The sequence below is a fragment of the Arvicanthis niloticus genome, chromosome 24 (genome assembly GCF_011762505.2).
Source record: "Arvicanthis niloticus isolate mArvNil1 chromosome 24, mArvNil1.pat.X, whole genome shotgun sequence".
NCBI classification, from domain to species: Eukaryota; Metazoa; Chordata; class Mammalia; order Rodentia; family Muridae; genus Arvicanthis; species Arvicanthis niloticus.
The window spans coordinates 60,720-73,572 of NC_133432.1; positions in this window are offsets into that span (position 1 = coordinate 60,720).

Sequence of the window (12,853 nt, forward strand, 5' to 3'; positions counted from 1 at the left end):
TATTGGTGTTATTTATAGGAGCATGGATGAGGGATTACTTACAGGAGCAGGAATGACACATGGACAGCTCTGCCACCAAAGCCTACCCCAGAACAGGGACAGCTTATGAAAGCTAGGAACCTGAAGCACACTACACAGTCTCCAGGCTCAGCTGATTGAAGAGTGTCCTTTCCAAGTGACTCAGTTGACCTAAACTTTTTCCAGGCAGCTTGACTTGTTACTGCTTCTTCCAGGCAACTGATCTGATCTCAGAGTCTACTTTGCAGATTGACTGGTCTAAGAGAGAATCTTTATTACTCAGGCAGGCAGGGGCCTAGTGAAGCTGGTTAGTTTCAGGAACTTCTTGAAGTTATCTTGAGTTTGCCTCCCTGTTTAAAGTGCTTTCCTGGAGCATGCTATGTTTAAATCTCAAAGGAAACTGTTACATCAAAGTCCTTCTTGGTGAGGAAGGAGTCATAGCAGCAGGACTGTGAGATAGCTGCTCACTTGCATCCACTGCAGGAAGCAGAGAGAAGACAGCTTCTGGAACAGTTTATTCTAGAACTTCAGATCATTGGCAGGTGCCAGCCACATTCAGTGTGAGTCATCCCCACTAAGTTAATATTCTCAGGGGAAGTGCTCATAGACCTGTCCAGAGCCATGTTTTCTGGGTGATTCTAAATCCAGTAAAGCTGTGAAAAATCAACCATTACATTGGTAAGGTGTTTTGCTCACAGCTTCATTTGCTCCACTCCTGTACTCCCTGATACAAGGCTGAGCTGGACTCCAAGGACAAGAAAGACTTTATCTTGTTTATTTGCATTTCTATCCCAGTATCTAGGCAGTCTGTAAATGAGTTCAGGGAAAGAGGAAGGACAAAGGAAAATGCCAGAGAAAGGGGAAGAAGAAAGCAGCTATAGACCTCTCTAATGTTGCAAGTGTAGTAAATGTCCCTCTTTGTATTCCATTTTTATTTCTAGAATTCCATTAAGTAAGCACAACAAATAAAAGAAAGTTCCTTGTAGAAATAATGCTTTTTAGTAAAGTGTTTTCACTGCTTAGATCAGTGGCCAAGCCTTGCTCTGAACCCCAAGCTGGGTTGCACCCTTTCTCTGGAGGTTAATGCTTACTGTAGTTGCTACACACTGGACTTTCTAAAACACTGCTATGTATATACTATGCTCATGAAGATCCCCATACTCGGGAGACCCTTCCTCAAGCCTCTGGAATCGTGACCACCCAAAAATCACAAGAAACCATACCTGGATGCAATCAGCAGAGGTTTATTAGGGGAGGAGCCGGCGGTCAAAAACGACAAGCTCTTTAGCTCCAAGAGCAGGGTTTTTGGCCTCGTGTGGTAGGTTAAAGGGTCTTTTATAGCATGGGGTGGGGAGGAAGGCATTTTCGCACGCTTACACATGATTGGTTGTTTTACAAATTTTGAACATAGCACTGGGAAGACCAAGGGAGGGGTAACCAAGAACAGTGGAACATTTCAGAGAAACTAGCCCAAATGATCTAGAGTCATGTGAGATCACTCTGCACACTCATTCTTCTCAAAAATGTGGTTTTCACCATACTATTGTGTCCTATCCTGCCATTTCAGATTACTATCTTTACTTTTTCCGGCTATAGGGCTATGGCCCCACCTAGGTGGTAGCATCTTTATCTGTAGTCAGGAATGCCTTCCTGCCTTGGTCGAGGCTTGGGGAATGTAATCCAGCAAGTGTCCTTCACCTGGAATGTGAAGGCCTGAAATCTTATTTTCAGTTCTGAGTTCTGTAAGGCAAAAAATCTACACATATTTCATAAAATAGCCTTTATAATTTTTCACTCTACAGAACAAGAATGTAAGTTCCAGAAAGAGGAACTGAATGTAAGATTTTTCAGTACTCTAGGACACTTGCTGGATGAATTACATTCCTCAAGCAGTAGGCCCACCTATGGGTAGGAGAGGCCCAAGGCAGGAAGACACATTCTTGATTTCAGATAAAGATGCTGCCACCTAGGTGGGGCTATAGCCAGAAAAAGTAAAGATAGTTAATCGGAAATGGCAGGATAGGACACAATGGCATGGTAAAAACCACATTTTTGAGAAGAATGCAGGGTGATTTCCACATGACACTAATCATTTAGGGTGAGTACCTCTGAATTGCTCCACTATTTTCATGTTTTCTATCCTATGCAACCCCTCACCGCCCTTCCCACTCCTCTGGTTTGTGGTTTTTCCCTTTAAAACCCTCCACAGACTGGCTGTGGGCGTCGAACTCCACTCCTGCGTGAGTGTGTGGTGAGACTGCTGGCTGCCAGGTTTCTTCCCTAATAAACCTCTGCTGATTGTATCCAGGTATGGTTTCTTGTGATCTTTGGGTGGTCATGATTTCTTGAGACTTGAGGAAGGGTCTCCGGAGTTTGGAGCTCTTCATTTCAATTTCTTTCTATCTATTGCTTACTATAAATTTGAATTTTCCTGCCTTCCTGTCTGTGCCTGTGCCTGGATCAGCCCTAAGGTTTCAGCTTCAACCCCCCAAAACTCAGAAGAGGCTGTACTCCCAGGAGCTCTAATACACCCAGAAGTGTAGGAAAATTGATGGGCTTGAAGAAAATAATGAAGAAGCTTATGATTATGTACTATTGTATAACAAGAAAGTGTGTAACCAATAAAAGACAGAGGTGAAACTTAGGAAGAAAAAAAAGTTGAATTTTCCTGAGGCATCTATTGTTTTTGTTTTGTTTGTTTGTTATTTTAATTCTTTACCTCTTCTGCTACTGGGACATTTAAAATTTTGATGTTTAAAGTATTTTTGTAATATTAATTCTTAACACTGTTCCGGACTGAAGTGACCTATTGGTTTAAACAAATGTTTTCTTTTCTTTATTTATGTTTTGTTTCTTTAAACAAATGTAAGTTTTAAGCCTACAATGTAAATTGGCTCCTGAAGGTTGCAGAATGCCACAGTTAGCAGCTCCAGGCACTAAGAGAATCAGAAAGGATTAGCTCAATCTTACTATGTTCTGAACATGTTTTTATTCTTTAAATGTGTTTGTGACTAGTTGAACTCCTCATTATCTATCTGCCCAAAGTAGCACTTAATCTGTCTGAGATTCCCATTCACAGCAAATTGAGTCGACCAAGAGATTTCAGCCTGAGCTGGACATGTGCTGATTTTTAAGCAGAGTGTATACACATCAACACCTCACCTGATATGGACACCAGAGTCAAGTTCTTTTGTATCCTAGACAACAGGCTACATGACCAAAGATGACCTTGAACTCTTGATTCTCCTACATCTGGGACCCCCAATTGTTAAGATTACAATAATGTATAGCCACTGAACAATTTCATGCTTTCTTCACTTGAAGATGAAGTAAATAAGAATAGAAGTAATACTTTCCCATCTCTTATTTTCCAACAGAAAATGTGATTTAAAAATAAATGACACTTCAGGTGACCACTATTCATGAACAACCATCTAACTTTGTATTTTACAGATATATTTCATTCCTCTCAGGACTATTTGGCTTATCTTTCTAACAGAATGAAGAACAGTTAACATTGCTTTAAGTGCATGCTTTTCCAAACATTTTATTTTCTTTCTTTTTCTTATTTTTTTAAATTTTTAAAGTTGTTTTATTGTGAAACAGGGTTTCTCTGTATAGCTTTGGCTGTCCTGGAACTCACTCTGTAGACCAGGCTGGCCTCAAACTCTGCCTCTGCCTTCCAAGTGCTGAGATTAAAGGTGTGTGGCATCACTGCCGGGCCCAAATATTTTCAAGTGCAAGGCCTGGTGCATTTCTTGCCATTCATGTCATCATCTGCCAGTATTATCAGGGCACATAGCAGCTCTGAGGAGGAGAAAACTAGCAGGCTCAGCTAGCTTATGAGAGCTACTTGCTTTTTTATATTAGTCATGTAGAAGTCTTTGGGAGATGGAAGGACTGTTGAAACTTTTGGTTAATGTCTCTTAGTACATTGACCCTGAATGTATATGTCATGTTTTGGTACAGAGGTACTACAATAGACACCTTGTCTAGTTCCAAGCCTAGGCTGCTACTTGGATGTTTTTGCCAAGTGTGTTGAGACACCATTTGTCTGAGGTTGCTGGTTATAACTCCTTTCTCCTGATGTTGTACTTCAGTTTATCACATGATGATGATGATGACTGCTGCCAACCCCAAGACTAAAGAATCAAATCCATCATTTTGGGTATCTCCATTTTCCTGTCACCTGTGAGGCTCTGGATCTGTAGTTTCTTAGTAGAGTTTTTGCCTGAAAAGTTTAAACTCTAGGATTGCAGAAATTTGGTATGTTGTTTCATATCTTTGAGAATTAGAATCTTGGAGAATCAGAAGTTCAAGGACATCCTCAGCTGCATAATAAATCCAAGCCCAGCCTTAGTTATGTGAGACCTCATCCCAAACAAATACAGCAAGACTGAATTAGACCATCAATATACAGATCCAAGAATAAGAAATCACTGGTTTTTGTGTGTAGAATGTTAACCACAGAAGAAAAGGGAAGCCTGTCTCGTTTCAGTACTGCTGCCTGTGGAGTAGTGGCCACTCTCCAGGAAGCCTACCTTTGTGAACTGCTAGGACAAGGTGTTCTTTTTTTTAGTATGTAAATGAAAGATCAGAAAGATCAGATATGTGTCAAACAGCAAGTCAGTGTTGGAATGTTGGATTCTAAGATCCAAACCAGGGGATGTGCTCCCCCAGAATCACACATGGACAGAGGATTTGCTGCAAGAACATGAGATTTAATGATACTGGTGCACCAGGACTCTCTTGCATGCCTTCAAGGGAGCCCCAAAGAAAGGCTAGGAGTGGTTCTTATACAGAGCTCATGAGGGCAACCACAAAGGACCCCAAGGGCTGACCTTCTCAGGTCTGATGTATAGATGATTCAGATTCACACATTATTTTTTTCCTGACCACCTCCCATCCTGGAATGTGTATCTGTGCTCTGGGCCTTCCCCACCCACAGCTGCTACAGCAGTGACCCTGAGGTCCCCAGGCCAGCCATGCATGCCAAAATAGGCATGCACTGCTTCACCACTGCCTCCTCTGCTGACAGCAGAGGGATAGAGCTTTTTTCTCTTGGCAGCCAACTTGCATGTCTCTGTGCTCTGGACCTTCCCCAACTGCAGGTTGGTTCTCTTCCCTGTGGTCTGAGGAATGTTAATCAGCCTCTCCCTTTCTCTTCTGAATGTTAATCCAGTAAGTGTCCTCTGACTAAGGATTGTGCCCCTCCCAGGATGTGTCCTGGGACAGTGGGATTCTTTTAATCTTAAATTTAAACCTGAAAAGATTCAAAAGTCTTAGATTACCCCTTTTTCTTGTGGGTGATTTCAATCACGGAATCACAAACTGTCATTTACCCTAAGCCCCACCCTCTAAGGCTGCATCTGGGATATGGTTTAGATTCAAAAGTCTCCTATCTCTGACATTTGGGTAATCTCTACCCCTGTGCTTTTAGGGTGGGGATATCTCAGGAGTCAAGGCCTGCTGCTCTTTGGTCTTGTAGAACAGCTGGTGATCTTGAGCTTGAGGGGGTGTCTCAGGTATCTGGATGCTCTCCAGTTGGCATCAGTTGAAGGTGCTGGTCTGAGTTATGTGAAGTCAGACAGTTACTTTATCTACTTCAACAGAGGTCAGGATAGTCAACAGCACCAGGAACAGCCTCTTATTAGCCTGAAAAGTCATTTCTGGGGGGGGGGGGGTGGTGAGTCAAGAGCTGGAATCAAAGGAGTTTGGGTCCTACACAAGAGGGGTGTTCTGGGTTTGGAACAGGGACAGTACAAGGAACCCCCAGCCAGTGCCAGTGGCTGAGGACAATTTAGTTAAGGTATGTTTTTAGGGTACTGTTCATTCTTTCTACCTGCTCTGAGCTCTGGGGACAGTAAGAACAATGGAGCTTCCAATTAATCTCAATATCTCTGACAATATTCTGACTTACCTTAGAAACAAAAGCAACATTGTTATCTGATCTAATTATCTCTGGCACCTGAAACTTTGGGGAGATTTCTTCTTCTAATATATTACTATCTCTCTGGCCCAAAACCTGAGGTTCATTATACACCTTAGATCTCTGGATTGCTTGGATGTGCTTATTTCTCAAGAGTCTATCTGTGCATTTAGCCTAGTAAGTTTTTTGTTTGTTTTCTGGAGAGTATAGTTCTCCCTTCTTGTGTGCACCATTGCCTCTTTTTCTCTAGGTAGTAATTGGCAAGATGGCTAGCAATCTGAGTTCTTTCTTTTTCTCTGTGTTTTAAGTGAGGCCATCTCTTAATCTAGTCTCAATATCCAGTGGGTGTCTCTTGCAGGCCCATAACTGGGACAGGCTCTTGTATAGCCATTTCTCAAGCCACTTGATCTGTCTAGTTATTGCCTTGGGCCACTGAGTCTCCTCCCTTCTGGTGTCCTGAGCAATGAATACTCACAGTTGCTGGCTTCATCAGGGCATCCAAGAGACCTAAGATTTCTTCTGATATTGTAGAGTGAAAAATTATAAAGGCCATTTTATGAAATATGTGTAGATTTTTTGCCTTACAGAACTGAAAATAAGATTTCAGGCCTTCACATTCCAGGTGAAGGACACTTGCTGGATTACATTCCTCAAGCCTCGCCCAAGGCAGGAAGGCATTCCTGATTACAGATAAAGATGCTACCACCTAGGTGGGGCCCTAGCCCTATAGCCGGAAAAAGTAAAGATAGCAATCTGAAATGGCCGGATAGGGCACAATGGCATGGTAAAAACCACATTTTTGAGAAGAATGCAGGGCGATTTCCACATGACACTAATCATTTAGAGTGAATACCTCTGAATTGTTCCACTGTTTTCATGTTTTGTATCTTTAACAACCCCATCCCACTCCCCTGGTTTGTGGTTTTTCCCTTTAAAACCCTCCAAGGACTGGCCGAGGGGGTCGGACCTTGACTCCAGCGCGAGTACCTGGTCAGACCGCTGGCTGCCAGCTCTTTCCCTAATAAACCTCTGCTGATTGCATCCAGGTATGGTTTCTTGTGATCTTTGGGTGGTCGCGATTCCGGAGGCTTGAGGAAGGGTCTCCCGAGTATGGGGGTCTTCATTTGGGGGCTCGTCCGGGATATGCGACCACCTTAATCCAAGAACCACGCTGGGAGGTAAAGGGACACCGCGTTTTTTTTTCTGTCTGGTTGTTGTGTGACCTTTTGTATAAATTGCCTGGTTTTTCATGTACTGATTTCTGGTTTTTCATGTGCGGGTTTGCCTAAATCGTCTGATTTCTCGTGTGCTAGGGTTGCCTAAATCGTGTGCTGTTTTGTCTAGGTTTAAGTTATTTGGTTTCTAAGTTGTTTGTGCCCGTCTGTCTGAATTATTTGGTTTCTGAAAAGTGCACTTCGGTTTGGACTGGCAGCTGTTTCTGTCTCGTGAGGGGCAGTAAACCATTTTTGTTTCGAGAGGGGACAAATGAGTGATTAGCAGACGTGCTAGAGAGTCACTAGCTGCTGCACCTCCAGAGACGTTTGGGGGTTCATCTAGGTGCCGGGGAGGACGTGGAATCCCTCTAGGCTGGCACAGGTTTGCATCTAGGGGCCGGAGAGGACGTGGAATCCCTCTTGGCTGGCACTGGAGATTGAGACAGGTTTTTTGTTAGTCTTTTTGTGTGTTAACAATGAAACTAGAGAGAAAAGGTCAGAAATGGCCACCGTGGTTGTTATGCTCTCATGGCAGTGTGTCTATTTTTGGGTTGTTCATTGCTGGTATGTTAGAAATCTGTTAGACTTGGTCCAGCATAGGCTGACCAAGTTGTCTGAATCTGTTAAATCTGAATCTGTGAAGACTGACCGCGTTGTCTGGTTATTGGAGTCTTACTTGGAAGGCGAGAGGACTTCCAGAAGGTCAGGGGATCTGACTGTCAGGTTTCAAGAGACTGAGCGCTCCTACTTGGGAGAAGACGTGGAATCCTTCTCCATCTGGGGTCGTGACCAAATGTAGTTAAGTGTTATTTGTGCCACCCGTGGCAGGGGTGAGCTATCTGTGTTTTATGTACTACCCGTGAGAGGGGTGAGTTATTTGTGTTGTTTTTTTATATGTGTGTGTCTTTTCTTGGCAAATCATCTGTGTGTTAGCTGTTAATCTACTGTGTTAAACATCTTGAGTTAAAAATAGGTAACATGATTGCCGGCAGAGAGAGAAATGAAGCCGCCGGTACAAGAATACAACTGCAGAAAGGCGGGCAGGTCCTTTAATAAGGGGCAGCTACCTCGGTTCGTGCTCGCGGTTTGTGTTCCTACAGCCCGCCTACCGCATGTAGGGAATGCTTCAGGTAACAGCACATGGAGGGTGCCCTCACCCAGCCCGCTCACCCAGCCCCCACTTGGCGGGCTACAACTCGTGGTTCCCCAGCACAGCAACAGCGTGCAACAGCTACCTAGTTTGGTATTCCTGGCTGTACTGGGTACCTTGAGGTCACTAGTGCAACAAATGGCGGTTTTCCACCTGCCGCCTATGAAGATAGATGAGAACCCAGGTGATAAAAGAAAAAAGAAAAAAACCTGGCAGTGGAGCCAAGACAGCTAGACAAACAGCCGCAGCAAGATTGTTCACCTGAGAGTTAATTATTTTTTTTTTAAAAAAGACAAGAACTGGTTAAAACTGCTTACTTAATTTAGTTTAAAACTTACTTGTGAGGCAGTCTTGATTTACACAAGAAAAACTGATAATTCGCCCTGCTCTGTGGCTAGGAGAAGGACACCAGCAGAAAGTAGAAAAAAAAAAGGGGCCAGCAGTTTTTTAGCTTCTGTATGTAATAAGGAAGTTGATAATGATTTTTCCCAGTTTTATAAGTAAAGGAGTGCTTTTTTCTAAAATTACAGCTTAAAAGTTATAGGCTGCCCTGAGTCAGAATATATATATATATGAGTCAGGAATATATATATAAATTTTTTAGCCATTACTGTTTGAGACAATTTCATTATTTGTATGAGATTTTCATTAAGATTTGGTTCAAAGATGAGAGTTCTGACAAGATAAAATTAAAGAAGTGGTGAAGACTTGTGCTCTTACGTTAGACATAAAAATGTTTACTTTATTGTTCTTGTTGTAATCAGAAATAACTCTTTAAAAGGTTTTTATAGAACTATGACCAAAATTTCTATTTTGTTAAAAGTTAAATTCAGATAAGTGTCAAATGTAACTCAAGTTGCCTTTTAAAAATTGTTAATAACTGTATGAACCTTCAACATCGTAATAGTCCTTACTGTGAAATGCTATAGATAAAGCTATTTGTTCTGATTTGATTTCTTTCTTAGAGCTTCAGAGGTGAGCTCACATTACACCTGTGGACAAGGTACTGTTTGCAGACTGAATTAGGTTATGGTCTCTAGTGTGATGTGAACAGCAGTCATGCAGCCTCACAAATGCATCAGTCTACACAGAGTTCAAAGCAATAAATAAGGTAAAAGCCTTGCTTTCACAAGACCTTTGCAGGTTCTGGTCTTCAGATTGGGGACCCCGTCAATTGATCAGGCCGTGGTCAGCAGCAGGTCAATTTGGAGCAGATTTGACTGAGACCTCCATGTGACAGAAGGTAAGGGACACCCAGAGGCCCACGCCAGATTCCGCTGATAGGTCTTGAGAGAGAAGATTATATGAGACCCCACTAAGTTTGATCAGGACACATGAGGTTAAGCAGAGATCAGATAAGTTACCCACAGCCTTTCTAGACTAGCTCATAGAGACATTCTGTCAGTGTAGACAAGGCTCCAGAGGCTACAGAGACTACAAGAAGAAAAGAGTAGAGAAGAAGAATAGAGATAAGTTGCTGTGAGTCCACAGGAATAGAGAGGAATAGAGGAGACTAGAGAGAGGTGAAGAAAGAGAAAGGTGACAGGAAAGAATTTACAGAAAGCAGAAAAAAGGGATTCCAATCAAAGAGAGATAAAACTCTTTGAAAAAGACCAGTGTGTGCATTGCAAGTAAAGGAGCCACCCAACCTTTGATAGACACAGGGGCTTCCTCCAGGCCAATGGGTCAAAAGGTATTCATGGACTACCCGAAAATGGTGGACTAAGAGATGGGCTGGGTATCCCATTCATTTATGGTCATCCTAGACTGTTCCTACCCTCTGTCGGGTTGAGACTTACTCCCCAGGATTGGGGCCCAGACAGGCTGCAACTAACTGACAAGAACTCACGGGTAGAGGAAAGGCTCCTCCTACTGACTCCAGCCGGGAGCCGAGGTAACGTGCTTTACAGACGGGAGCAGTTTTCTCCATGCTGGTCAGAGACAAGCCAGCGCTACTGTGGTGGACACATGCCATCTGGACTGACTCCCCACCCCTGAGATCATCGGTGCAGAGAACAACCTTGGAACTTGGGGCTGACAAGAAGACCAACATCTGCATGGACAACAGGTATGCTTTTGCCACAGTCCATGCCTGCAAGGCTATATGCCAAGAGAGGAAACCCTGATGAAGCCAGCAACTGTGAGTACTCGTTGCCCAGGACACCAAAAGGGAGGAGACTCAGTGGCCTGAGGCAATAACCGGACAGATCAAGTGTCTTGATACGGCAGCCTGTTCCAGTTGTGGGCCTAAGAGATGGCCTCACTTAAAGCACAGAGTAAGAAAAAGAACTCAGATTGCTAGCCATCCTGCCAGATACTATCTAGAGAAAAAGAGACAATGGTGCACACAAGAAGGGAGAACTATACTCCCCAGAAAGCAAAGGATTTACCAGGCTAAATAATACACAGATGGACTCTTAAGATATGAGTGCAACCAAGCAGCTAAGAGACTTAAAGCGTATAAGGGACCTTAGGTTCTAAGCCAGAGAAATAATAGGACTTAGAGTAGATAAGAAATACCTAGGAGAAAACAGCCTAGAATAGGGACCTTCCCGAGGTTTCAAGTGTCCTAGGTAATTAGATCAGAGAGCAGTTTTAAGGTAAGTCAGGAATTGAAGATCCACTGTTTATATTGTCTCCGAAGCTCAGGACAGGTAGAGAGAATATACAGGACCCTAAAATTAAACTACCCTTGGGAACTGGCGCTGGCTAGAGTGTCCCTTGTTCTTGCTCCATACCCAGAATGCCCATTTTGTGTGAGAAATGATTTTTCAGGCTACTAAAAGACTGTTCCTGGTGCTGTGGACCATCCGACCTCCTTGAAGTTCACCATCACCACCTGTGACTGATGTCAACTGGAGAAGATCCAGATGCCTGAACAACCCCCTACTCTTTGGCTCCAGGTCTTCTGCTATTCTACAAGGCTAAAGAAGCAGCAGGCCTTGACTCCTGAGACCACCCCAGAGGCACAGGGAAAATGCTGCCTTGGAGGGTGGGACTTAGTGTGTGTACACCCAAGGTTAAATGACAGCTTGTGATTACAAGATTGAAGTTGAAATGTGAATCTAGAGTTATATAGATTTGTTCCTTTTGCAATTTCTCTTTATTATATATGTGATTTTATGTATATGTAGACAGCTATGTGCCACAAAATGTGGAAAAGTCAGAAGACAACTTTGAAAGTGTGCTACAAAGAAAAGGAAATGTTTTGAAACCCCTAGTCAATAGAATAGAGCCCAAGAACCCCTGCTAACAGATACCTAGTGCCTAAAATTGATAAATGGTAGACTTACAGCTCCGGGTTAACACCATGTGTTTCCACTGCTATCTTTGATGAAAACAAAGATTATTGTGTACTTGTCCATCTAGATCCCGCAGGTACTCTTGAACTGAGTTTGAGATACACCCTAGATGATTCTGCAGACAGCCTATTTTCCTTGACTCTAGCTGTTACATTGTGACTAGGAGTGGCCATAGGTATAGAGACAGGTGTAACTACATTGATACAGACACCTCATTATTTTCATCAGCTGAGAGCTGCCACTGATGTGGATTTGAGAGCCCTAGAACAGTCAGTAACAAAGTTAAGTTGTTACTAGACTTGCTGTTTCTTAAAGGAGAAAGTCTGTGTGCTGCTCTAAGAAAAAATGTTACTATTATGTAGACCATTCAAGAGTGACCAGAGAGTAAATTCAGAAAAAAAAAGTTAGACCAGAGACAAGATAGAGATGCACAGCAACTTTGATTCGAGAGTTGGTTCAATCCTCCCTTGCTGGACCCCTTGTGATTTTACTTTTGCTCTTAACCATAGGCCCCTACATTTAAAATAGATTAGTAACTTTTGTTAGAGAAAGGATAAATGCTGTTCAGCTTTTTGTGTTGCGCCACCAATATAAGACTTTGGGTCAAGAAAATGGTAATTATGATGACACTGGAGTTTAAACTTTTCTAAAGATCCTAATCGGAAAAAGTGGGGTGAGAATAGACTTATTAATAATTGAGTTTTTATGATTAAAAACATAGCCAAATCGGAAAAAGTGAGGAATGTAGAGTGAAAAATTATAAAGGCCATTTTATGAAATATGTGTAGATTTTTTGCCTTACAGAACTGAAAATAAGATTTCAGGCCTTCACATTCCAGGTGAAGGACACTTGCTGGATTACATTCCTCAAGCCTCGCCCAAGGCAGGAAGGCATTCCTGATTACAGATAAAGATGCTACCACCTAGGTGGGGCCCTAGCCCTATAGCCGGAAAAAGTAAAGATAGCAATCTGAAATGGCCGGATAGGGCACAATGGCATGGTAAAAACCACATTTTTGAGAAGAATGCAGGGCGATTTCCACATGACACTAATCATTTAGAGTGAATACCTCTGAATTGTTCCACTGTTTTCATGTTTTGTATCTTTAACAACCCCATCCCACTCCCCTGGTTTGTGGTTTTTCCCTTTAAAACCCTCCAAGGACTGGCCGAGGGGGTCGGACCTTGACTCCAGCGCGAGTACCTGGTCAGACCGCTGGCTGCCAGCTCTTTCCCTAAT